General features: G+C 46.3%; 1 long non-coding RNA gene across 1 annotated transcript; it reads right to left on the reverse strand.

Annotated features, from left to right (window-relative positions):
* Positions 1–15,375: 15,375 nt before the first annotated feature.
* LOC133213381 (uncharacterized) lies at positions 15,376–19,950 on the reverse strand. The gene is made up of 3 exons (XR_009725799.1): positions 19,674–19,950; positions 16,323–16,423; positions 15,376–15,606 (listed from the first exon to the last, which is right to left on the reverse strand). It is a non-coding gene; the product is annotated as an uncharacterized LOC133213381 (long non-coding RNA).
* Between the last annotated feature and the right edge of the window lie 4,231 nt (positions 19,951–24,181).

Below are 24,181 nucleotides of genomic sequence, written 5' to 3' on the forward strand. Positions count from 1 at the left end.
TTGTTTCCTTTCAGGATCCCAGTGATGTGTGTGGTTGGCAAATCTTCCTCCCTGCTGCTCGGCCACCTGCTCTCCCTACTGCTAAGCTAGTTCCATCCCCAGCCCCAGCTGGCTGCTGCTCTGGCTGCAGCCCTGTAAGAACCTGCTTTGCTTCAGCCAGCAACACTGGGCCTGCTCTATATCCATGGGGCAAAGGTCTACTCCATGTATGTCATGGGCATCTTTTGACTAACCCATTACAGACTTGGCAATGGTCACTGTCTCCCTCTGGGAGCCTGGCTGTATGGATGGGCTGGTGTTGGCATCACACCAGACTGGTTCGTGCTAGTGAGATCCAGTGGAGATGGACCAGCCACAGCACTGCTCCACCAAAGTCCTGCCCATGCTGCAGGGCTGGGGGCAGCCACAGCTCACACTGAGCTGGAAGTGGGTTGGTTCAGACAGACCATCTGACACAGGAGCACTCCTGCCAGTGCCAGGGACAGGGTGAACGTCTCCCACTGGCACAAACCTCCCTCAAACCATTTCCCACTCTCTGCTGTATCTACTGGATTATTTGTCATCCTCATTTCTTGTAATGATAACATCCTCTGAAGACCTTTGGCAAACAAGACAGCATAGTCCTTATCCTGAAGATCTGCTGTGTTTGCATAGCAAGACTGAAACACACAGGGCTGAAAAGCATGGACTTTGGTCTTCCGCCTACAGGAGAGAAGTCCCACTGCCTAGGAGTTTAAATTAAATCACTTCCATGATAACGCTTCCTCACCAAGTGCATCTTTGTCCCCCTCCTGTGGCTGGATCTCATCATACATGTGTTGGCATGGTGGCCAGCGTTTGATGGATCTTCCACAGTGAAGAAAACAAATAGCTTCCACTAACACTAATGATGTTTGCAGGCTGCTCCTGCCTATCGTCTTCTCCAGAAAGCATGGACCTGAAGAACTGGAGTGGCTGATCTCTGCTGTGAAAACAAATTATTGCTCTCCCCCAAATCCTAACTTCAGTCCCTTTGACTCTCTCAGCCCCTGTTCCTCTGCAGCGATAACCCAGAAGAGTCCAGCCCACCCTGGCTTCTGCACTGGACTTGCAACAACCGCACTCTGCCACTTTAAAATAATCCTTCTGGCACCTCTGAAGAGGAGATCAGCCTTGAAAATGAAGTTAGAGCTGGCTGCCTGTAGGGATGACTACAGCCACATTTGGAAACTCTTTAAAGTGTCTCTGGAGTTTGGGGAAATAAATAAATAAAAGGATGGCTCACATGGATGTATCTGCTCCGGGTTCCCACCATTCCCTGGGTGCAGCCGTTGTGTGAACTCTTCTGTAATGGGACAGGAACAGAGACATCCCAGGAGGATCTACCATGACCCCGCCGCTGCCCTGCCTGACCCACCTTTGCCCTGTGCAGAGATTCTGGCAGCCAGTGCTTGAAAAACAGCCTTTTATGTTCATACTTTCCCCCTCTTTTATTAATTTGCAGTCACAACCATTGCCATTTGATACATGCAGCTAAAAATGGCCAGCTTCATTATTCACACTGCAGCTGAACAGACCAGAAAGCCAAGTGCACACACACAAGCTCTGCAGACCTCTAGGCAAGCCACACATTTGAAGTTTAACAACCAATTGCCTCAGGATGTTTTGTACCTTTTGCAAATGCCTATTTTTCTGCAGTTTCTGGGCCATTTGTGCTAAACTTCACTTCCTAAAGGGTTTTATCATGTGACATTTTGTTACAAGAAGGCTGTGTAAGGACAGGGAATTAAATCTGTGTCTCCCAAATCCAGATCAGTACCACAACCTTTGGCTCATCTTCTCGCCCCAATTGTCTAGCAAAGGGAACTGTACAAAGGTACACAAGAATACATTATACCCCAAGGTCAAGAGCTTCAGATGAAAAGGATGAATATATACAAGCCCATGTCCTAGAAATCTGCTCTGTACCCTCATGGGTTTGCAAATAGCACTACTTAGCAGCAGAAATTAAATTCACAGCCTTTCAGCAAGGCAGGAACAGCACGTTGCTACTGCTGCTATTCTACGAACCTCAGAGGGTAACACGTCCAACATCACCGCCTGCGCTAGGAGGGATGTGTTAGCTCTCTGAATATCCCTGATTAACACAGCTTTAGCCCAGCATTTTGTAGCATCTACAAACGCACTGCAACAAGGCTTCTGCAGACTAATAATATCCTGAACCAACACAGCAGCGGTTTGAGTAATGGCTAATTCAAGTGGGTCTGCTGCCAGGCAGCAAGGCTGAGACCACCAGGAATCCCTTGTGTCACAGCCAGGCCAAGAACAAGGTCCTGTGCTGCACCTTGCAGGACCCCTGGGGGTGCATCAGGCTTTGGGCAGCCTGGGGAGCTGCTTTAACACACTACAGTTTCCCTCAAGTATTTCTGTAACCCCCCACTGCAGGGGAGCTGGTGTGAGGCCGAATCCAGGCACTCCACCTTGCCTAAAAAATAAAGGGTGTACTGGATAATAATTCCTCTCTAAGGAAAGGCTGAAATAGGAGGTTGTATCCACTGTGGTACCCAACACAGGTCGGTTGGATACCACTCATTCTTACCTACACACCTTCCTCGCTTAATCTCTTCCCTCTCAGCACACCAACCTACTCCTTAAACAAGCACATCCTTGCTCTACAAGGCAGGCGATTCTTTAAAATGCAGAGAGAAGCCAGGCTCCTTCTCCATGCAGGGAAATCCTTCAGCAGAGGTAAAGCCCCAGGATGCTAACCTGAATCACCAACTCGGATATTAAAAATAGACACGCAGCAGGATAATGGAGCCAGCCCTGCAGCTCACTGCTGGTTCGGCTGCTGCGTCTTCTCCTTGTGCAGAGCCTGCCCTGCCAGGAAACCTCCCTCCAGCTCTGCTGCGAGGGCTGTATATATGGATATCACCACTGAAACAGCCTTCTTTCATGAGCTCACATTGAGTGGGCACCATGAGTATTAATTAATCATAGAACCAGAGAGTGGTTTGTGTTGGAAGGGAGCTTAGAGCTCATCCAGTTCCAACCCCTGCCACGGGCAGGGACACCTTCCACTGGAGCAGCTTGCTCCAAGCCCCTGTGTCCAACCTGGCCTTGAACACTGCCAGGGATGGGGCTGCCACAGCTTCTCCATGGCCTCTTCTGGACTCACTCCAACAGCTCCATGTCCCTTTTGTGTTGCTGCCCCACAGCTGGATCAGGACTGCAGGGGGGGGTCCCCCAGAGCACAGTAGAGGGGGATAATCCCCTCCCTGAGTTGCTGCTCATGCTCCTTTTGATGCAGATCACTGTGTGTGGGAGAGCTGCTGGGTCTGCAGCAGTGAGTCAGTACAATGAGTGTTCAGTCTGAAGGAGAGGCCCTGGCCCACTAGGTAAATCATGATGGGACTGGAGGCTGGATCTTGCTCTTTTCAGTGGTGGCAGCTTTTGGTTTTTGTAGCTGTTTCTAACACCTTTCCTTTGTGTGTCTCATACAGAAATACCATCTCCCTTTCCTCAGATGAGAATGTGCTGCTGAGGAGGTTGTCCCAGCATGTAACCCTGTACTTTCAAGACATATAAGAACAGGGTGCTGTGCATTGCGTGGCTGTGTACCCATGTGTTGATGTCCCTGCTGTGACTTTGCCAGCTCATGGCTGCCTGCAATGTTGTGGGAGCAGGGCAAACCTTGGGGAGGGCTGGGAATGAAGGGCTAAATGAGAGAAGAGGAAGGTCAGGGGGTGAAAAAGGCTCGTGAGATGTCTACAGCCTGTGGGTTCCTTCTGAAAACCTGCAGCGCAGACTTCAGGGTTTGGTGAAAGACCTGCCCCACCAGGACTGCACAAAGAGAACCTTGGAAGCACACTGAAACTTTGACAAAGCGATGCTGGAAGAGTCCCGAGAGGATTGATGGGGTTTTCAAAAGGCCTTGGCATCTGTCTGATTCTCTCCCACCTCCAATGGATGGGTGTTTTATCACTGCCTCTTGCAGGAGCAGCAGTATAGAAGGTCTCTGAGTCATGCTGGTCCTCACCCACATGGCACAGCCTCACCTCTTCAGTGCCTGCAGCAGTTTCCCTTCTTGCTGCTATCAGCAAGGTGCACTTCCTGAAATGCTACCCCTTTCCTGCACTGTATCACGCTCCATTATGCTGGGAAGCAACCTCTATATTGCTCTGTTACTGAATCAAGCAATTCCCCTGTATGCAGAATGAGAGCTCAAACAGCCTCTTTCATACAACTGCTAACCCTTCCTACCCTGCCTGCTCTGGAAAATCACTCCCATGCTGGGCACTGTGTGCTACAGGTCTTTTTTCTGCAAAACGTTATTAATCCTCTTTCTGTGAGCATGCTGCCTCCAGAATCCTTCCTTCAGCATTAGCTGTTGGCTTCGGCCTGCAGCACTCCCTGTGTCTAGTGCTGGCATTCGGTACCAGCAGGAATGAGACAGAACAAACCAAACCAAAACCGTATTTGCTTCTCAAGATGGCTGCATTGGGAGCATGGCACAACACACAGCCCTAGGGGGGAGCATTTGGTTCACTCAGCCTCAGGCTGGCGGACTGTGAATGTGGGCACAGTTTCACATAAAGGTCATCAGATTGTTGGCACAGCTCCTGTCCACTTTCTTCTGCTCTAAAATCTGCAGCACAGTGTGAGACGAGGGTTTGCACTCCCGGGACACACCATCAAGCTGCCAAGATGGCCCTGAGAAATGGAAGTCTCCAAGCACACAGCTGAGTAGCAATAGTGGAGCACTTGCCTTTGGTTTACCTGGGAATTTGGGGATCCTCAGCCTGGAACTCCTGGCACTGAGCATACAGCATGGGTCATGCTGAACTGCTTCAAAAAGCCTGGTTTAAGGAATACAGGGAAACAAGGTATACTGAGACCTGCAACTGTAGCTGTGCTCTGTGTTTGGCCACAGTAAGGGCTGGCTTCCTTCTCAAGTCAATCTCACCCATGATGGTCCCAACATTGCAGTGATGAGGCTTCTCAACTCTTCCCGCTCCAGGGGATCTTCAGGACGTCCTATCCCACGTCATGGCAAGATTGCCTGCTGAATTCAGCGGGGAAGAATTAGGAGAAGGAGCTTAGCCCAGAGAAGACAGATGTGAGCTCAACAGAGAGAGCACTTGCATTTTCTGCCATTGGGAGCAGCTCAGTCTGGCTCGGCAAGAAAGGGCAGTGGCAATGTCTCTTTAAAAGAAGACATCAGTATCACTCAGAAAACTTAGGTTTCATTTAGCCTAGTTAAAACTAATACTCTCTGTTATGTTCTACAGCAATCATTTAAAACAAAGCAGTTCATCAACACTTTAATTCTCCAGGTCTCGACATCACAGTGTCTGGGAATGGGAATAAGCCAGTAGCTTTTTGTTTAAACACCAAAAGAGTGTCAGAAAAGATTAAGTGAATTTCTACAGAGGAAAGCACGCCCGGATGCAAGTGTCAGCTGAGCTGATGCTGTTTGCCACTATAACAAATGAACAATGGCACCTCTCCATGCCCTGAACTTGCCATAGTCAAAACCGAACCGCTAAAGCAAGGACGGGGTATTCTCATGTGTCTCCATGCAGCAGACTCTAAAACAAGCCAGCAGAACAGAGAGATCATTTGAGGGTAAAAGCAGGCTGGTGCAGGCATGAGCATTTACTTGGCTATTTTACAGCTGCAGCACACGAGCATTCTCTGAGGTTGTAATAATCGGGGTTATTGGTGAGGGAGGCAGCGGACCAGAAGCCTAGCTTGAACAGTCAGCGGACCAGGGAAACTTCTACAACCCAATTTGAGATGTCCATACCAGCAAAGTGCCAACGCACAGCCCACCAGATGCAGAGATGAGATGCTGAGTTTCTTACCCAAGTTTCTTCACTGAACAAACATGCCTCTTTCCTCCAGCTACCACAAGATTCAGATACCACCACTCAAACCTGCCTTGAATACCCTGAGCTAATATGACCTTCCCAATCCAAAAGCAGAGGTAATAGAACAGGAAAAAAAGGACAATGAAAGGTATAGATCAGCTTTACAAAAGCTGCACTATCAGGGACACAAATGCAACCTCCAGTTCCTGCAAGCTCGGAGGGTGGAGGTGGAAAGGGGTGCTCTGTACGCATATGGCCTGTGCACTCTTCCTGACTTTCAGGCTAAACTAAAGGCAGCCACTCACACAGCATTACAGCATATGTGAATGACAAGTACTTCTTCCCCTGATATGAGTCACTTTTCTGATCTTCATGCAGAGAGTGCCTGTATCTCAGCCCAGTTCCCAGGATCTAGGGACCAGATGATTAAAAGCACCTAACTGAGATGAAGTTCAGGCACCCAGACTCCTCTGAGCATTTGGGTCGAGTTGTTTCCATGTGCTGCTAAAAGCTCTGTCACATTCAGGGTAAACCTGAAGGCTGCAGCACAACCACATCTGTGGTGCCACTGGGGCAGGACCAAAGGACTTTCCAAATCTTATCATGTTATATTCCACTCAGAGAACAAAATGGGGAATTTCAGACTTTACTTTGTCATTTTACATGTAAATTAAGTGTTGGATATTTTCACAAGTGAATTCAGCCACTGTTTTTCATAAAGGAAATGTGCTGCTTGGATTTGCCTGTGCTTCCCTGCACGAGCTGTCTCATTTTAGCTTTTCTGTGCTCTCTCTTTGAGACTGCCTTGAAGAGTTTCTGGAGGGGGGAAGAAGGAATGAGAGAAAACAAGAACAAGAAATCACTGTCAGGATTACTCAGCAGGATTGCTGCACATTCTGTCCCTCTTTTTAGTGGGCAGAGCTATTACAACGCTTAAAATTAAGCACATGCTGGAGTGTTTTGCTGATCTGAAGCCAGAATACTCAAACTGTACCTGATTAAGCCCTCCTGAGCTGCCCCAAAGCCCATTAAAACAGTTACAAAACTTCATAATGCCTAAAATGTGCTAAAATGCCCCAAACATCACCTGAGATCACTTGGTGCAACCAGAGCCCTTCCTCAACAACAAGACTGATTACATTTAGTCCCCTGGAAACCAGGGGAGGAAAAGTTATGCATGCTGATGTTCTCTTTCAAGAACTAAGGAATTGGAAAAATAAAGCATCCATCAGGAAACGATGCCTTTCAGGAACCTAGAAAGACAATATTCCTACCTCATCTTTCCCTTCTGTCTCAGGATTTCATTGTTATGGGGCTATAAAGCCACTTGGGAAGCTCAGTGTATAAAGCCTCATGAATTACAATACATGGAGATTGACTGGGTTGTAACCTGTAAGATCTTACTTATTTTCTATTTTAATTGCAAGCAGTCTCTGAAACATTACAGAGCATATAGTGCTAGACACAGCAGAAGTAATTAAAACGAGAGGGCCACATGCAGTCGGCAGTAAAACACCAAATGTAGGCAGCTTAGGAAAAATGTCATTGACTGAGCATCAGAGAGGCCGGGAGAAGAAGAGGCAGGATTGAGGCTGTCAGCAACAGACCCTCCTCAAAATGCCACAGCCGTTTAAAGCAAAAGCAGTCAAGGGATGTATTGCCAGAGAGCTGCAAGAGTCTCGGAGAGGGATGGCAATGTCAGCTCCTGAAGGTGGTGTCACAGAAACAAGCCAAGCCTAAACAAGCTGCTCTCCTCCCATCTCCACGAGGAACAATCTGGGTCATGATTTCTCCTGCAGGAAAAGTGAAATGCTTTCACAGCATACTAAAAATGGTAATAATGAACTAAAGGAGGTAGAAGAATCCACAGCTGCTTGTTTGAGGTGGATGTACAGCAATACAAATGCAGTTTGATTAAATGCAAGGCCAGCAAGCTCATTTGAGGTGAGCAAACAACTGTTTTGTTCCACTGGCTTGTCCTCCAGGACAGACCCAGGGTGAAAATTACTTCAAAGCAGTAACTTACCCACGGTCCTACACACCCTAACAGGGTGTCACCCTGACTTGTGTTAAATGGCATTGACCGCTCCTAATGTAATTGGCTACAGCAAAGGTTAATGATCATTTCTACCTTTAAATAGTTTATGAAGATGTTTGATGTCTTCTAACAAGGCAGCTATTGGAACTTGCTGCTCTTTCCACTGACATGCATATCATTGATCTTTCTTCTTGAAATGATTATCCTCGGGCAACCCATAAATCTCACTTACTCTGGCTCAAAAATACTGGACAATATAATGAACTGTTATGAGGGCAGACAGTGGGCAGGGTCACCTCTTAGGAGTTAGCAGCGTATATGCTTAGGCTGCATGCTTGAACCTGCACAGCTTTATGTATGTGTCAGAGAAGCAAAGAAGGAAACAGAAACCTTAAGGCAGATTTTATAATTAAAGAGCATGAATTAGTTCTAAGTATATCCCTGTATGACAGCTTTACATGCTGCTAAATACAATAGGCTTGGTAGCAATCTGGGGTATAACATCACAGCCCACCATTTAATTCCAAAGCTCTCCTGCTACAAAAGTATGTGCAAAGGCAATTCCTTCCCTCTTGCTTCACTTGCAATGAGCATCCTACAGGTCTTTAGCGGAGATCCAGAACTGAGAAATGAAAAGCTGCAAATGTCCACAGCAGTCACAACTCTCCGAGCCCCAAGACACAGTGCACGAGTGCTTGAGAATTTTACAATGAAGGGGTTCGATGGTTATAAGATCTGTGAAGTTCTGTGTGAAAACCAACCAAAGATGACAAAAGGTCATGCAGTCCTACCCCCATGGTTGTTCTGGTTTGGGGGTTTTTGGCCCATAGAAAAGCTGTTTATCTCCACATACCTTGGGAACAGCTCACCAGCAAGTCACTTCTTACTGCAGGAAGCATTGCTTGCATTTCCTATATTGGGAGGACATCTTAAAAGAACTCCAAATCTTTGAACTCTAAACTTGAGACATGTTTGCCCTTGGAAGTTTGAAGTACCAGGTCCATCACCTAAGCTACCTACATGCTTAACCCTTTGCTCCTAGGTTAGAAGGAAACTGAGAGTAGCATTTCACAGGTACCAGTAGAAATGACCTCTGTTTTTATCTCATTTTTTAGTTAGAATTGTCCACAATTGAGGAAAATTATTGAAGCAGATGTTTGTCCACACCATCATTTTTAATAGGTCCACAAAAAAACCCATGGGCAGTTCTTAAACACCAGGCAGTGAACACAAACACAACTCTCCCTAGGCAAAGCAGGGTAAAGCCCTGATGCACTTTACAAGCTGTAAATGCTGCTTTTATTAGCCATTTATAGGCCACTTTTCACAACACAGCCTTAATATTAAACAATAAAGCTCACGATACACTTACAAAATAAAACAGACTCCCTCATTTACTCCTGAATTGGAAGTGTGGCATCTCCTGATCACAGTATATCAGCAGAAATAAGTTATTCAGTTTAGGCAGCATATTTTTCATGCTTGATGCCCCACACCTTGCATACTGTGCAATGAGACACAGATATCTGGAAGCCACTGGAGACCACTGTAATGAACTTTTGGAAGTGTTGAGCAGCCTTGTTACCCACATCAGTATGCACACAGACTTCAAGGAAACATGTCCTTGTGGCTATGGGTGTTTATCATTTATAATCTGATACATCAGATGTCTTGTGTAAGGTAAGGCCTGACTGCACCAGGGACTGCATGCAAAATGCATGTAGTTTATACACAAAATAAGAGTGATTTCTTATGTTGAGCCTACAGTGAGAATGGGAAAGGGAAGTACTGCTAATCCGGACTACAAATGGAAAACAGGCTCAGGAGTGAAGCAAGCTGACCAAGATTACACAGGAAACAGGAGTATGGACATCAGCGTCTCAACCACACAAAACCCATGTAAAACATTTGCTGTCCCTCAGCAGAGCTGATGTGAAGGTCACCTTGTGCCTCTACAGGATTTCACTGGACCTGGCCATGTGCCACCCAAATCACAAAGGCCCAGAGCTGCTGGTGCAAGCAAGAGGACTTTTAACCCCACTGCACCAGCTTTAGCCCTCCACAGGCCCTGATCTGCTCAAGCTTGACTTCAAGAAGGCCAAAGAAAATCCAGCTCTTCTTTTTTTCATTGGCAGCCACAGATACACGTACATTTGGCCACCCTTCAACCCAAACCATGCCAGGCTGGTCAGCAAGGATTAGGGCTTGTGAGAAGAACCTAAACCAGATTCACCAAGTCTCTCTGCATCTGGTACTTGCTAGAGATGGCTCAGTTAACCAAAGCACAGGGACTGAGATTCCGTCACTAAGTAGATGACTGCTGAAGCAAACCCAAGCTCCCATGAGCTTACCCCACCACACTGCTCTGCACAGGCATGCATTAGGAATAACCCAAACTAAGGAGCAAATTTTAGTGTGGACTAAGCCTGGTTCATCCAGCTGGAGAGGAAAACAGAAGTATGATGTTGAAGATTCGATCTGTGGAGACAACTGCTCTACAGGGACACTCTCCATGGGGTCCCGCAAGTCTAGTATTGGGGTCTCCAAAGCCCAGCTCAACCAACTTGCCTTCAAACTGACCTCAACCCCCTGAACTGGTGTAGAGGGTTTAATGAGGCAATGAAACAAGTCTGTTCTTCCTTAAGATGCTTAAGGAACATCTCTGTTTGGAAAGCAGACTGCCCAATTGTTTGTAAACTAATTTGAAATCCTTTAACGTAGAATGTTCTAACCATTTATAAGAGAAGTGAACTTAATGATGAAAAACAGGCCTCGACAGTGTGCTGATCCAAGTGTTCTGAAGCGTGGCAGGGAGCGTGATGCTGCACATGGACCACAGCCTGGGTCTGTGAGCTCCATGAGCAGAGCACACACACAGAGCAGTGCCAAAGCACAGGCGAGATCAGAGCTTTGCCTATTGACTCATTTAACATGTTTATTAAATCACATCAATACTAATTATTATGGAAAACTCCAATGATTTTATAAGGAACCATTTCCGTGAAAAATGCTACTAAAATCCAGATAGCTCTGGAAGGGAGAACACAAGTTGAGCCAAGCCCCAGCTTCCCTGTGGTGACACACACTTAACTGCTCATGCACCACTCTGCACAAGCTGTAGAAGCAGCACTCAAGTCACACTTATCTGTAGAGCATATTCCTGAACAACTCTGCCATAAAAAGTGGCTTTTGGCTACGATGCCTCTAAATCTCTTACTTTCCACTTAGCTGACTGCATTCAGGTTGGGTTACCTAGTGCACAAGGATGGCTCAGTGCATGCTTACCTCCAGCACTGCGGATGCTACAACTCTTCCAAAGGCAGATGGCTGGCATGAACCCATCTGTCACTTCAACATCCCTCACCTTAAAAGCAGCAGTGGGATCTGCCAATATGCTGCAAATATGCCCACCTGCAGTGCTGTGTCCAGCTCTGGAGTCCTCAGCACAGGAAAGACATGGACCTGTTGGAAAGAGTCAGGAGAAGGGCTACAAAACTGATGCGAGGGATGGAGCACCTCTCCTATGATGGAGCACCTCTCCTATGAGGAAAGGCTGAGAGAGGTGGGGTTGTTTAGCCTGGAGAAGACTCTGGGGAAACTATTCCGACCTTTCAGTTCTGTCGCTTCTGCTCTAACTGAAGATGCCCCTGCTCATTGCAGGGAGGTTGGACTAGATGAGCTTTGAGGGTCCCTTATAACCCAACCTATTCTGTGATCCTCAGTGCCAACCTACAACCAAACCAAGAGTGCAAACTGATGGTGTCTGGCATGGCCATGTCCTGTTTGCACAGCATCACCAAACAGTCACTGAGCTGTGACCACACACCCAGGAGCTTTGTGTTGTCTTAGTGACCAGAGAACAGAGACTGCTGTTTTCTCAGCAGAGTGACTGCGGCAAGCAGCTTGTTTTACATGGATTAAACAATCATTGACACTGTCACAGAAAGGGGCTTTTGGATGGAGCCTGCTACAAGGATAATACAGTGAATGGATTTATTTTTTTTACCCTGAGCTCTCAGAATGTTTAGGAAATGCTGGTTATTAAAGGGGCCTAAAAAAAACACTGGGGGGAAGGGAGAAGGGGTCATGCAATTAAAACTGTGCCATTCCTAAATGTAGCCACAAATCAGTAACTAGAGGAAGAGGAAACTTACCATTTAAAGACAAACTGATCCTATTAGGAAGCCCAGGAGCTTGAAGCAGCAATTGTCAAGAAGAGAATAAGGAGTATTACCCTTGAAAATATATACAAATTTTAATTACAGCTGGCAATTTTGAGACTGGTGCTGAGGACTGCCATCAGATGGCAAATTGCTGTCATCTTCTTCCCCTTGGGGACATGAATGCTCAGTGGAAACAACTGTAACTGTAAACCAGGCTCCAACCTGTTCTGATACTGGCTTTTCAGTTGGAAAGGAAACCTTAAGCTGTCATACTTAGATAAGCCAGTGTCAACTGAGCAAGGCCTCTCCACAACATGACAGGGGATGGTAAAACCTTCCAGCTATTAGCACACAGGTCAAGTCTGACCATGTGGGGTGAGAGGTTCCCTTCAGCTCTGCTTCTCCACAGCCCTGGCAGCAGCAACCACTGCAGAGCAGGGCCTGTAAAGCAAACCCTGTCTTCCCCATGGATTCATCCGCATTGGGCTGCCTTTGCCTTCAGAGGATCCCTGCTCATTCCAGGTGTTTGGAGTTAGGCTCTACCAGGATCATGAGTCAGTGCTTCCCACTGCTCAGAGCAAACCTCCCACCTAACACAGGAAAATCATGGAAAATCAAAGCCTGATTTTTCTGAGTTTGGGCAACCAAAAGCCAGCAAAGTTCTGCTAAAGAAGCCCAGGCTGTGCTGGAGCACCACTACGCAGATCCGCTCTCAGCTCTCTTATACATGGCTGTGATGGCAAATTCAGTTCTCCATCGCTCACAAGCTGATGTATGGAGAGCACAGGCAGGCATCTGAGGAAGAAGAGGCAGCTACAAGACACTGTCCTTTGAAAATAGGCACAAACTGCAGACTTCAGCTTCTGAAATAAGGACCTGGACTCCAGTCCTCTTGCCCTGCTCTTTCCAGTTCTCTGCAAGCTTGGAAGGGGGTAATGCTAGAGAAAAATGGATCCCAATCCAGTGTTTAACAAAGACAAAGATGGCATTTCTATGAGCTGACTTACAAAACTGCCCACTGAACCAAAGACTGAAAAATAGCAAATATCTTCTCCAAACAGGAGGTGGGTTTAAAAGAGCCATTTCTTATTTAACAGAAGGAAGTGAAAGAAAGCAGCAGCATTTTAAAACCAACACAAAAGAAGTAAGGGGCTTTGATATTGATAACAGAGTTAAAGAAGCGTGTGCTGTCAGTCAGCTCATCCTTCTGACCCACAAGACACCTTGCCTGCTTTTTGGCTCTGTCTCTGGGCAGCGTACCAAAGATCTAACACAAAATAATTGTCAGTTCCTTGTGACTTTGAGTGGAAACCCCAGCGCCAAGAGGGAAATCTGCTGAGCTTTGATGTAGACATTTTGGTAGCATCTATGCCTTCCCACCTCCGAACACTCATTTGATGTATTGTTGAGTAAGGTATTTGTTATCTTCTCAGAGAACATGCATGTAGCTTGGTAAATCTATTTCCTGACTGCCTTCCAAGACAGATAGTACACGGGTTGTTTCTGAGACATGAGTTTATCTGATACAGGGAACAAGGCTGGAGACAAATGGAGAGACCTCCAAAGTGCTGGCATTACCTGTCACTCTGAGGTCCTCCTCTGCTTTCTTCCAGGTACACTGCACAAAAAAGCAGGTTCCCTGCATGTAAACTGTGCTGTAATTTCATTTTCATCTAACACATCAAGGGTTTAGGAGATAGCCTCCCCTAGATCAGGAACACACATCGGCAGCAGCAGGGATGGCATTGTTTCCCTCCAAGACTATGCACTGTCCATCAGCACAGGTTCAACCGTTCCTGCATTGGGATGGACTTTTCCCACTGCCAGTGCCCCAGCACACTCCAATCCAGCCATTACAGCATGAGGCTGGTTATTCTCCTGCCAGCATTAAATTGTGATAGGTTTTTCTCAGCCTCTGCCAGGCTCTCCCTTTGATGAGCATGGAAAGGGCCACACTTGACACTTTATTCCACAGCCTCAGGAAGCTGGGGCTCTCCAAAGATGTTTTGGGATTTTGCCATGAGCCTCTTAGGAGTATTAAAGCATCCTGGATGAGCAGCACTGCAGCATGGCCATACCAGTATTAGTGGCAGGTCCTTTCCACACTGTTCCTGTGTTTCTATATATGCCAGATACACCAGTAGCTTTTGCAATGACCCTTTATAACTGCACCAAATTCCTTATGGAAAACAAAACTGAGGGCGTTTCTATAAGACAGGGAAGGGTACCAACATACTGGCCTGGCTGTGGGGTCAGCAGCACACCCTCAGTGCTCCCCCCTCTTCCTTGCTGAGGCCTTAACCTAATCCTTTTATACAGGATTGCTGTGAGGCTGTAATTCCCTGGGTCATCCCTTTATCTCTTCTGAATTATCCTGGCAAGCCTCTAATCTTAGAATTTTCTTCTTATTTCCCAGGATTTGATTTACTAAGTTTCACCCCCAGAGCTCCCCATTAGCTGGTGTAAGGTTTGGCTGGGCTTTGCTTCTTGTTGTTCCTGTGAAGTTTTAGGAATGCCTTTCTCTGTCCTGTAGCACTTCAGTTATTTGTAGCACACACGTATTTCTACCCTGCCTTACCATGTGAGAATGATGCATAAATACGCACCAAAGAATGATTTATAAATGAGAAGCTCAAGTTCTTTCACAAGTGCTGATTACCAGTTTAACCACACAGGTATGTTGATCATTACATCCAGTGCACAAAAGGTAACTGAAGCCCTGGCAAAGCACGACACCCCCCTCTAGAAAGAGCAACTCACATCCATCACTTGGAAGTGATCAAAATGCCCTTTCCCAGCAAATTATACAGTCACCAGTGTCCACGATTTGAACAATTCCTGCTTGCAGCAGACCTGGGTTGCCCTCCCTGCCATGCCAGCACATCCAGAAACAACCAACCCAGCCTTGCACAGGAGATAAGGACCTCTTACAAAGGTACAAAGAACTGAGCGTGTTTAACATCTCGCTGGATCAGCCTCCTAATGTGTCTAAAACAATGGAAGAGGAAAGCATGTGTTCTTTTCAGCACAATCTGTGCCTTATAATCAAGTCTAAACATTCACAACCTGCTCAGATCCTAATGAGGAGAATGACTTAAATGGCAGAATGTTCTGCTCTTTCTACAGGTTTACAGAAATGAAATCAAACATAGGCTTTCTATTACAAAACAATAGGCAAATTGAAGACCAATTACGCAAACCCATCAGAGAACCTGGTGAACTGTGGAGAATTTTGCATTTCTGAGGCAGAACGACTTCTTAGATGAAAAAAACAACCCTCTACTCGAAGAAATTGAGAACATCTGTGCCATCAAAGAAAGAATGCAGTGAATAATTGGACAATCATAGGCAGGCAGGCATTTGAATATGAAGCCGTTTGTAATGGCGCAGTGGAAGGGGAGCTGCAGCCCGCCAGCACTGCTTGGCTCTCAGACACCCGTGTTCTTCCCTTTGTGCCTACTATGGCACGCTCTGTGCTCACTTTACAAGAGGCTGTGGGTCAACAGCGGGGTCTCTGGGGTTATCTGCTTCCATTATTTTGCACATCAGGCACCTGAGGAAAAAGGAGCAGGCAGAGAGGTCCTTGAGCATTTCCTTCCTCCAGCATCCAAGTTCAAGTCCACCTTTAACCTCTCCCTGACAGACAGCTCAACCTGCAGTCATCCCCCCAGCCAGCTGACACATAGCATAGAGCAAATATCCTCTCTCTGTCAGCAGACAAACTTCTCTGACTCCTTGCCTCCAGCAATGATGATATCCTCATTTCCAGCCTGCAAATCCCATACAGACACTCCTGAAGGGGAGACACACTAAGACACCTCGCAGCCTGAAACCTTGCAGATGTGACCCTTCACTGCACCAGTTGATGGCACCTAACTGCAGGCTGGCCTGCTCTGACACACAGGCACAGCAGCCAAGGAGATCCAAGCTACTGAGGCCACAGTCCAGCTCTGACTGGGGAGATTTAGGTTAGATGTAAGGCAGAAGCTCTTCCCTGTGAGGGTGCTGGGGCGCTGGCACAGGGTGCCCAGAGAAGCTGTGGCTGCCCCATCCCTGGCAGTGTTCAAGGCCAGGTTGGACACAGGGTCTTGGAGCAAGCTGCTCTAGTGGAAGGGGTCCCTGCCCGTGGCAGGCAGTTGGAATTAGATGAGCTTTAAGGTCCCTTCCAACCCAAACTATTCTAAGACTCTATAACTGCAGCATCCAATATTACTTTTTCCCAGGAAGAAGAGACTGAGCTGGACGTATATTGCTTCCAGCATCACATACCACTGTACCAGCTCCAAACCGTTCCACAACCTCTCTTGCAACACAAAATGCTCTGCTATGTGTTGTGAAGCCACAATATGAGGGCAAATGTTTCAGGCCATCTTCCAGGACAAAAAAAAAGGGGGACAATAAAAGTGAGCAACTTAGTTGTGATTTCATGGCTAGTTGCACAGATATTCACATGTTACTTTGCACAGTCAGTCTAATAACCAGCTTTCAGAAGGACAGACAGCGTAATGAATGGGTTGTAAAACAGGCTCATAAAAACCATTATAGCATGTCTTGGAGCATTTGTTGGCTGTTTGTGATTTACTGGATTCCCTGTTTTACATTTTCTTATAATTTGCACATTTCCTATGAAAAATAAGCATTCAATGTGCATGCAATTTATTTTAATCACCCTCCCCCCTCACAAGATGATAAAACTTTTACAGTCAGGCAAGAATGGCAATGTTGTAGTCACGAGGTTCATTATACAGTAATTAATACATGTTAGTATCCTGTAAATATTATGTTATAATGGCTTTAAGTAAATACATACTGTACATTAGCAGTACCTATTAAGTCAGTGCCACTTAGAATGAAATGGGACTAATTAATCTGTTTAAAAACTCTAATGTCAACTTGGATATTCTTTCAAAATCACAGTACAATGTTGCAAGCACGAGTGGTGAGTCAGTCAGCTTTTCACTATGGAACTTTGACATTAATGGCTACTTTCCTGGTTTATTTAAGTGGATTGGACACATGAGCCAGCACTTAAGAAGCAAGAGGGGTAGAAGGAAGGTTTCATTGTTACCAGAAGCTAGAAAGATGGAATAATATATCCCATTACAGAATAATATATCCCATTACCCTTACTGTGGAATGGCTGCAAACTTGCACGTGGATTATTACCGCGGCATCTCACTGCAGAAAGCCCAGCCTCTCAGCACCTGATACTGCTCCGCACGGACAATGCAGCCAAGCAAAGCTGCCATCCTCTGGGAGGAACTGTGGGGACTCCACTGTGGTTTGTCCCTTTTAGGCATTGTATCACTTTATGAAGGGCTGGTGCCTGCCACAGCCACACAGTAACAGAAGCAGAGGCTTTGTTCTCTTCTCAGCTAGACGGTTAGACGCTGCCTTTGTCCTGCACAGTGTTTTCCTTCCCTTCCTGAACGGCAGCCCCTCACAAGCCTATCGGCCTTTTAATGATTTCAGTCACTCTCCACTGTCCTAAATACACAAAAGGAAAAAACCCCACAATCAGATTCCCCCAGTTCTTTCACTTTTTTTTTTTTCTTATGCTCTGCCATGAAGCACAAATGCAAGACAAGGTGAAACATGCTGAATGTGGGACCCAGGAAAGGTCACCTTTCCCTCACCTATGCACTCAGTGAGAATAGACAGCAGAAGGCAAAGTTTTTTCCAACGTATCTTTATGTATTCATTTTCCATAGAAGTCTTCATCTTAGGACACAATTGTCTAATGAATGCCTTACTCTAATGATGAGACATTCTCATTCGCTGCTGGATATGCGTAGGCAGCTATCTCCAGTGTTACAGATACCAAAAGATAAATAATACAGCTCTCCTGATTGCAGCCATAATCTTTACCCAGAGTGGGGGACAGACATTTCATAAACACACAGTGGGGCTGTCACAGAGCAAGAGATCAGAGCCAGTTCTCCCAAGTTCTTCATCAACATCTGTGGTCCCAAAGGTAACTTCACTGGTAACTTCAAAGGTAACTGTGCTCTCCAAAGGTAACTGCACTGAAACATAATTGCATTAATAGAGTTCCACCACAAAGTTTCAAGATTAAGAAGCTTGCTTTTAACTAATGGAAACTGTTAAAGTCCTCCTTCCAGATACTCAAACATAACGCCAGGGCCACAGATACAAGAGGTCTTGGGCTCTTTCCATTTTCCACAGTCAGTTCCTTCAGGCTTTACCATCAAACACAACCTGAATACGCTTTCTTTGGAAGACTGATTTCTCTAGGCACTTATGTAGCCCATTCCTTGAGATAATGGTTTTGGTAATACATTTTGTGGGGTATCCACAGCCTTCAAGGTAATGCTGGAACCAACACATCCTCCCTGGGTGGCTGGGGAAGCACAGCCGAGACAGAACTCTTAATGCTGGAAGGAATTTCAAGATGATGGGGATAAATAACAAGAGCTCAAGAAAGACCAAAAACATATGTGTAAACAGCAAACTGGTCTAGAAGCTGTGGTCTGGCTGAGCAATGCTGAACTACACTGAAGACAAGAAAATTTAAGGTCTATTTTCCTTCCCTTCCTCCTGAGGTCAGCAGCTGCTGCCTGGTCTCTAGCAAATCAGGGCAGTGTGAAACTGCAAACCCTTGCCTCAAGCAATTACCCATCAAAAGAGATCACTTCAGGTGTGAAGCACAACCTCTGGCTTTTCGGCTACTCTGCAGAGAGAAAGGGAACAGGAGAGCTCCGAAACGTGGCTCCTCTGTGTTACAGAAGCCCCTGAATTCTTGCTTTCTTTCTAATGCAGTGGGTTTAGAAATAAAGAACAGCATTCCATGGCTTGCTGGTGAATACAAATGCATGGCTAAATAGCACAGCAAAGAGGCAGAGCTACTGGCTGGAGGCGGGAGATCTGCATCCCATGATGGGATCTCCCATAGCTTTCTTCAAAGGTAAATCACTTAACAACCCGGTGCCTCAGTCTCCCTACTGCTAAATCACTGTAATGTTTGGCTGCCTCCTAAGATGTTGCTGGGCTCATCTAATTAATATTCACAAGGCATCCAGAGATAAAGCAGTTTTGTAAGTGTATTGTGTGGCTTGTAATCTTTTGATGCTGCCATGCAAAGGAGACGTCACAGAGCATGGGAATACCCCGGGAGAGCTCCGGGTCTGCTTTTTGCTTCCGAGAGCTCTTTTCTTGCAGTGACCCCTTCTTTCAGCAGCACATTCACCTTGGCCTCTCATGAGTGGGAGCAGTGTGCAGCATCTCTGCTATAGACCTCCATAAGCCATGAAAACCTGCTGTTATGACCAGAGAGAAGTAAGCAGCACCATTATTTGTATTATTTGCTGAGGTTTGTAACCTAGAATTAATTTTCAAATCGAGTCCAGCTGCTGCCTATTTCACCCATATCTGGGTAGCAGACAAGAACCCTTTTAGCAACAGAAGCAAAAAGAGCTCCAATCAAGCAGCTTAAGGCACAACCCTCTAATAGTTCAGTAATCAGTAATAATCAACCCTTCTCTTTATGCTCAGGGAGACCTAATAGAACCCAGCTACTCTACAGCGAATACATTTTCATTTCTAAGACTAAATGCAAGCATACGTTATCTACTTAATTAAAATCTAAATTCTCTAACTAACCATTTGTTGTTTCTCCTGGGTGCACGTTACATACATTACTGGTGTTTTCCTGAAATCCATTGCTAATGGATTAAAGTAACTCAAGGAAGTGTTTCATCTGCTGCATGCGGTTAGGAAAGAGCACAACATCCTCTGTAGGGAACTTCTGCACTGTTATCCCAGGACTGCAGCTCTCACTTCTCTGTGCTAGGAACCCCAATCCTTCCTGCAGGTCCCTCTTGTCTTTGGGGACAAGGAAAACAGGACTCTCCCAAACACCAGCAGAACCGCTCAGACTTGGAACTCAGCTTTTGAGTGCTCAGTCCAGAAAACTTCCACAGTACAGCCCTGATGGGGTCACAGAGTCATAGGGGCTGAAGTGGAGGTGGGGAGGGGGAGTGTGACTGGTGGGTGTGAGCGGAATTATTAGCTACAGAAGGGGAGAGACTAGAGATCCTAAAGGTACAAGTCTACTGTCAGGCTTGACAGACGTGACACAGACCCTGCACCCTCTGAAGTAACAGCTCAAATTTCTCCTGTAAGGATTTGAACATCATTGCACCCCTGGTGATGAAACATCCCTTTCCTTGCTCAGGAAGCAGGGCATTTTTCATGCCTCTCTTTCCCAGGTGAGCAGAGAACCTCCATCCACCCTCTGTGGGAGGAGAGCTGCTCCCTTCTCCCATGAGAGCCTGGGCTTTATGTACAAATTATGACTGTATTCAAAGGGTCACAATCTTTACCACTGGTGCAAAACCTGCCTTGTTCCCTGGCTCTCGAAGGTTATGTTTTCTTGTTCCTGCAGCTCCTTTGCATAGATGTTAAATACCAGTAACTGTTTTGAGTATCATGAAGAAATGTCTTCAGGAAACAGGAAAGCAGGGAGTGGGAGAAGAGGGGTATAATATCAAATCAAGACTCATGGCTACTGCTCTTGAATGGAAGGAACCTCCTGACAGCCTCACATCATTACTGCAAATCACAATATTTAGAGAGATGCCACCAGGAATTCTGCTTTGCTTCCAGCAGACACAGAGTAAAAGGGCACCTCCTTCAAGCTATTCAGTCTATTGTGCATATAATTAAAAACGATTTCTATCCTCAATAGGGTTTTGATTCAGGTAACTCATTACCCCCAAGAGCCATTTGTGAGACTAAATTGCAAATGCAAATTAACACCAGCTTTAACAATGATGCTTTTTTTCTTCCTCCTTTCTGTCTCTTTTACTAAATCCCTTTTATTTTTTAAGTTCTCTTTCCTTTGCTCTCAGGCAGGTGTCCAGATAGATGCAGGTGTACCTGCCAGGGGACAAAGAAGGGCTTGTGCTCCTCTGATTAGATATGATTTTGTGCTCCCTTGCTGCGTGCAGTATGGTCATGCCGGCCAATCCCAGTGCAGTGCTAGAGCTGCAGTCCAACACAGAAGAACCTGCCTCTTCCCACTGCAGCCCCACACCAGGGCTCTTCTGTCAGCCCAGAGAGATGAGCTACTTGCTGAGGATAAAGGCAGGAATTCCCCCAGATGTCTCTGCACACACAACAAGCAATTGTTCTGATTATTACTGCAATAGGAGTAAAAGCATCCATGCATCCTCTGCAGGGAAACCAAACCTCTCTTGTTCACCTGTACTTGACGTGCTTTGCTCTCTAACAAGCCATCATTTTGTTTTATCATGTCATTCTAATTGTGTTGCACGCAGCTCTTCACCTCCTGGCTGTACATCCAGTCTGACGCTGCCTCAGATGAGGCAGAGCCTAAGGACGCCTGCTATTCTGCACAAAGAGGAGAGCAGTAAATACAAGAACTGAGAGGCTTTGCTTCTGTTCCTTGCTTAGACAATACGTGACCACAGCAGCAGCGTGGAGTGACAGGAGTTTTTGGATTTGGTTTGAAAGGGCAGAAGTGCGTGCACAGCGAGGCTGCATTCATCAAACACCACTTACCCACATGCTCACATCAAAAGCAGAGGCAGAGTCCCTTGTGCTTCCCATCAAACACACACAAAAGGCCAAACAGGTAAAACTGACCAAATAATTATTGGTAAAAGCTAGAAGCAAGCCAGAAATCCAGACCCCAGGGGATGCCTGAGATGCAGAGACAGTTGCTGCTGTGGGTCCCTGCTGGTATAGTAACAAAAAGGCAAAGGTGTTATTTATTGCCCTTTATCCCTGTAGCATTTGATGTCTTTAATGCAGTCTGCACACAGGAGTGTGCTGAAGTGCTCTTACTTCCATTTCCAGTGTGAGGAAAGACAGACAGCCTCATATACTCAAAAGGTACTTGAGCACCTAATGCCCTTGGAAATCAGTTGTAGTGGAGCTCTGAAACACCTCAGAAAAGCACACACACCTGAGGGGCTTGTCCAGATTCCCAGTGCTGTGAGCTGTACATTGGCACCTCATCAAAAGCCCCGAGGTGGCACTGAGGGGAGAGCACCTCCCAAGGGCTAGGCTCTGCCACTGTGGTACCCACAGGCCCAGCTGGCCTTATCCACCCAGCAAGGATGCCTGGCAAAAGGAAAGCTGCATCTCAAGCATGGAGAGCACCAGTGTGTCCAGAGTCAGAGCACCAAGGCTGGAGGACGTGTTTTAGAGCACCCCTTCTCCACAGTGTAAATTTAGTGGGGGTCCCAAGGATTATTTCCTGTTTTACAGCAAGTGGAAGGATTCTGAGGATCCTCTAACTCCTACGTGAGAATCCCAGCTCTGCTCCTTGTTTTTCCCATGGCCTTCAGCAAGTGATTCTTAATCTTTCCATGTTCCCATCTGGAAGAGCCAGCTACTGGCTCCAGCCTTAGATTTGATGGATTAACTTGCTACTAATTCCAACGTGTTCGACAAGTGCTGAGTATCTCTTACTAATCAGCAGAAACTTATTAATTCTCATTATGAGTGCTTCTCATGTCCTTTCTGATAAAGCTCACTGGGAGATACAATAGTTCTAAAGAACAGAGGCACAGTCCCTTGGAAAATCAGCAGGAAAAGAAACAATCAGCCTATTTCTCTGCAAAAATAACTGCATATCATTATGGGAATTTGCCCCACATTAGATTTCCAAAGGAATTTTCCACTCACTCAATTTCTTAATATTAGAGCTTTTTTTCCCCACAGAGAAACTGCCTTTTTAACCCACATTTTCTGGGTAATTGGACTGGAAATGGGTTTTCCATGGCAGAGGATGGAGCTGGCCCCTCACAGATGCCAGCCCAGACCCCAGAGGCTCTTCAGTTTCTCCCCTGAACATGAAGCTGATGCCAGCCTTCCCAGTGGGTTGCCAGATGCTCCTCACCACTCCATTCCCTCCCAAGACAAAGTGCCAGAAAGCATCCCACAAAGCAGAGCTCCTCAGGAAACTCTGTCCTGCAGAGCAATACAGCTGCTTGCATTTGGGATGAAGGGAAGCATCTCCCACTTGTGAGGGTTATTCATCACAGCTATGAAGGATACCATGTATAAGGCTAAATTCACAAAGTGCTCTCAGGACTGAAGTCAAACTCCCACGTCCAAATGAATTTGAACAGAGACAATCCCCTTGTGATGGTATTTGCAGGACTCTGGCTGGGATGCAGGTGGTGCCATGAACCACACAGGGAGCTCCCATTCCAGATACTTCTCTTGAAATGCAAATTCATGACAACCATAGTCCTTGCTGACACATTGGTCACCTCTGGAGCTACAACACTGAACCACTACAACCTGGGGCAGCAGCAGGCTCCCATGCTCTACCTGTTGAGACACCAGAATAAGTAATCTTAAAGCCAAGAGGCCACTTTTCCATACTAGAGATGGAGTTTTCAGTTTGACCAACCAGTCATGGAAGAGTCTGGAGGTATAGGGCAGGGAGGAAATCCCATAATTTCCTTTCTAGCAGGCAGATGCTCCCTTCCCAAACAGCACACAACAAAAATAAGAACTTCCTTCAGACGTTTTCCTATCAATGGAGCAACCTGCCTAGACACCCAATACCACCAGTGAATGCTGAGGGTGGCAATTGCGATGGCTGGACAGGACAGGAGGAGATCCCAGCATGGGGAGGTGTCCAGTCTTGCCACCTCCAGGCTGTACAGAGCTACTCTTTTAAGAGCTGCCTGGATTTGGAGCCTCCCAAAACAGAGTCATTTCCACATCACCTTACTGAGCTTATTTGCAGCCGCAGGCTCACTGCAGCAGCAGTATTTTGCTTGCAAGCCAATGCACAGCAATGTTAATAGGGTATCTGAAGAGACATTTTAGTTGTGAGCTGTTGTCTTTCTTAGCTGAAAGTACACCAGTGCACCCATAAAAGTAATATAATCTCAGAAGCAGGAGTACTGCTGCAAGGATTGGTTAGAGCCAGGCTTATGTTGCTGTATGTTCCCAGGAAAATCCCCAGGATGACTGTGCAAGAGCCACTGAGCCAGGTAAAGGGCTCAGCATGGCTCTCACTGAGGGTCTCCTGAGTCCCCTCTGCTCTCACAAGCACTTCTGAGGTTCTGCTCAGTGCCACCTAAGGCCAGAGAGCTGAGTCCTGCTGTATTATTAGATCCACC

This window comes from Neopsephotus bourkii, unplaced genomic scaffold (assembly GCF_033783945.1).
Source record: "Neopsephotus bourkii isolate Nb327-2 ecotype Australia unplaced genomic scaffold, CSIRO-AGI_Nbou_v1 NB_804, whole genome shotgun sequence".
Classification (NCBI taxonomy): Eukaryota; Metazoa; Chordata; class Aves; order Psittaciformes; family Psittacidae; genus Neopsephotus; species Neopsephotus bourkii.